Genomic DNA, 3,571 nt, shown 5'->3' on the forward strand with positions numbered 1-3,571 from the left:
TTTTTTTTTTTTTTTTTTGGACACGGAGTCTCTGTCGCCCAGACTGGAGTGCAGTGATGTGATCTCGGCTCACTGCAACAACCTCCACCTCCCAGGTTCAAGCAAGTCTCCTGCCTCAGCCTCCCGAGTAGCTGGGACTACAGGTGCCTGCCACCATGCCCAGCTAATTTTTGTATTTTTAGTAGAGATGGGTTTTCACCATGTTGGTCAGGCTGGTCTTGAACTCCTGACCTTGTGATCTGCCCTCCTTAGCCTCCCAAAGTGCTGGGATTACAGGCATGAGCTACCGCGCCCAGCCCTTTTTTTTTTTTTTTTTTTTTTCCTTGAGACAGGGTCTTATTCTGTCACCTAGGCTGGAGCACAGTGGTGCATTTCAGTCCTGAAATGTCAGCACACACAAAACACATTTCAAAAAGTATATAAACATTTTCCTCATGAAACTAGAACTTATTTTAAGAGAACCCAAGAATGCCCCCAAGAAGCACAACCTGGTGGCAGAATTCACCACGTGTGCTGAGCAGCCCAGACATCCTGCCCTGAGCAGTTGCCATGACCATGATCTCAGGCAGCTCAGATGTAACACAGGTTCATTCTACAAATCCCTACTCCACTAGGGAACAAAACATTAGGTTCAAAGTAGAAAAAAGAATGGCCAGGTGCAGTGGCTCACACCTGCAATCCCAGTACTTTGGGAGGCTGAGGTGGCAGGATCACCTGAGCCCAGGAGTTTGAGACCAGCCTGAGCAACATAGTGAGAACCCCATCTCCACAAACAAACAAACAAACAAAAATCCCAAAAAATTAGTTGGGCATGGTGGCACACTCCTGTAGTCCCAGCTACTCAGGAGGCTGAGGCTGGAGGATCACTTGAGCCCAGAAGGTCGAGGCTGTAGTGAGCCCTGATGGCACCACTGCACTCCAGCTTGGATGACAGACTGAGACGCTACCCCCATCCCCAAAAAGCAAAAGAAAGTGAGGCTGTTAGAGTTGCAAGTCACTCCCTAGAGAGACATGGGATCACATGGTGGGAGGGGAGGCGGAGGCTGCAGAACTCTACAGATAGCTGATGGGACTGTTGATGTGTGCAAGTGTCCATAGAAATGGCAGCGTCGTCACTGTCACCCTCTGCATCAACTGATTGTTACTTTACTAATAACAAAATGGCTAAGGTAAATACGGCAAAAACTATTACAGTTCCAACAGAAACATAGGCCATGGCTAAAACAGGGCTGAATCAGTCGCCCTGTGTACATACAACTTTTAGAAATTTGGCTTGGGCTGGTGCAGTGGCTCATGCCTGTAATCCCAGCACTTTGGGAGGCCAAGGCAGGTGGATCACTCAAGGTCAGGAGTTCCAGACCAGCCTGGCCAACATGGTGAAACCCCATCTCTACCAAAAATACAAAAATTAGCCAGGCATGGTAGTGCACGCCTGTAGTCTCAGCTACTTGGGAGGCTAAGGCAGGAGAATCGCTTGAACCAGGGAGGCGGAGGGTGTGGTGAGCCGAGATCGTGCCACTGTACTCCAGCCTGGGTGACAGAGCGAGTCTCTGTCTCAAAAAAATAAATTAAAATTAAAAAACAATTTGGCTTGATGCCTGGCCAAAGTCAGCTGAGGCACAAGCTAGTTCATGAGGCCTGGGGTCGGGCTTTTGTTCCTTCAGTTCATGACCTCTGGCAAACCTCTGACCAGCAGCTTCCCTTTCCTCACTTACAAAGTAACAGGTGCTGCAGTAGAGCCAAAACCCCACCCAACCTGAGTCTGCTAACGATGGGATAAGGGCTTAAACCTATGTTGAAAACCTCCATGACAGCCTAATGAAATGAGGCAGGACAAAGAAGCAAAGCTGGAGCTTCCTGGGAATCTCTGGAGACCTGACTGGCCAGGCTGAGGACAGCTTTCGACTGGACTGCTGACAAACCTGCAAGGAAGTTTCCGATCTCAAATGTCCACCGCTCAATGCACACCATGAACATACTGGGAATAACCAGGCAGATGTAGGAGCCCCACTCCTGGAAGCACTCCCTTGTCCAACCTAGGGAACAGGAAAGAAAACAGGCGTTTGCTTTTCAACAGTCTCTGGCACCAGCAATTCTGTTTCACATACCCATACCCGCAGATGGCCAGAGACTAGGTGCAACCTCAGTTCTCCAGCAAAGTATAAAGATGCCAAACGGGTTGAGATGGCAGGCCCTAAGCTGGCAAGACTCAGTAGATGCCCTTTCACCCACACATTCTACTCCTGGGTATAAAAATCCCAGAGGGATTTTTGTAGACCTCTGTAAAAAGACATGTAGAAAGCCAGGTGCGGTGGCTCATGCCTGTAATCCCAGCACTTTGGGAGGCCAGGGTGGGTGGATCACGAGGTCAGGAGTTCAAGACCAGCCTGGCCAACATGGTGAAACCCCGTCTGTACTAAAGATACAAAAAATTAGCCGGATGTGGTGGCACACGCCTGTAAATCCCAGCTACTCAGGAGGCTGAGGCAGGAGAATCGCTTAAACTCGGGAGGCGGAGGTTTTCAGTGAGCTGAGATCGCACCACTGCATTCCAGCCTGGGCAACAGGGTAAGACTCCTCTCAAAAAAAAAAGACATGTAGAATATTCACTGTGGCAGACGTTAGTTGAGGGGTGTGGGAGACAACATGGAACTAGAGGAGTAAAATATGATAGATGTACATTATGATTAAAAGCAAAATTGATGTATATATAGCAATGTGGATATTTAAAATACATAGTGCTCACAGGCAACAAAAGTAAACATAGATAAATTGGACTACATCAAAATAAAAAACTTGTGTGTATCAAAGGACACAATCAGCAGAGTGAAAGGGCAACCCATGGAATGGGAGAAAATATTTGCAAATCATATAAGGATATCTGGATATTGTAATGTCCAGAATACATAAAAAATTTCTATGGCCAGACACAGTGGCTCATGCCTGTAATCCCAGCACTTTGGGAGTCCAAGGCGGGTGAATCACCTGAGGTCAGGAGTTCGAGACCAGCCTGGCCAACATGATGAAGTCCTGTCTCTACTAAAAATACAAAAAATTAGCCAGGCATGGTAGTGGGCGCCTGTGATCCCAGCTACTCAGGAGGCTGAGACAGGAAAATCGCCTGAACCTGGGAGGTGGAGGTTGCAGTGAACCAAGATCACGCTACTGCACTCCAGCCTGGGCAACAGAACGGGACTCCATCTCAAAACAAAAACAACAACAACATCAGCAACAAAATTCCTACACTCAACAACAAAAAAAGAAGTAACCTGATTTAAAAAAGGGAGGGCAACAGACTTGAAGAGACATTTCTCCAAAGATGATATATAAATGGTCAACAAATATATGAAAAAATGCTCAACATCAGTAATCTGAAGGAAATGCAAATCAAAACCAAAGTGAGACATCACATCATACCCATTAGGATGGCCACTATCAAAAAACCCAGAAAATAACAACTGTTGGTGAGGATGTGGAGCACTAGACCCCTTGTGCACCGTTGGTGGGAATGGTGCAGCTGATATGGGAAAACAGTATGATAATTCCTCAAAAAATTAAAAATAGAATCCCC

The 3,571-nt window shown here is 47.0% G+C and overlaps 1 pseudogene; it reads right to left on the bottom strand.

The window, feature by feature from the left end:
• Positions 1 to 2,112, bottom strand: part of LOC108540888 (NADH dehydrogenase [ubiquinone] 1 beta subcomplex subunit 4 pseudogene) — a 13,553-nt pseudogene extending 11,441 nt beyond the window's left edge.
• Between the last annotated feature and the right edge of the window lie 1,459 nt (positions 2,113 to 3,571).

Source organism: Rhinopithecus bieti, unplaced genomic scaffold, assembly GCF_001698545.2.
Source record: "Rhinopithecus bieti isolate Rb0 unplaced genomic scaffold, ASM169854v2 scaffold_20154, whole genome shotgun sequence".
NCBI classification, from domain to species: Eukaryota; Metazoa; Chordata; class Mammalia; order Primates; family Cercopithecidae; genus Rhinopithecus; species Rhinopithecus bieti.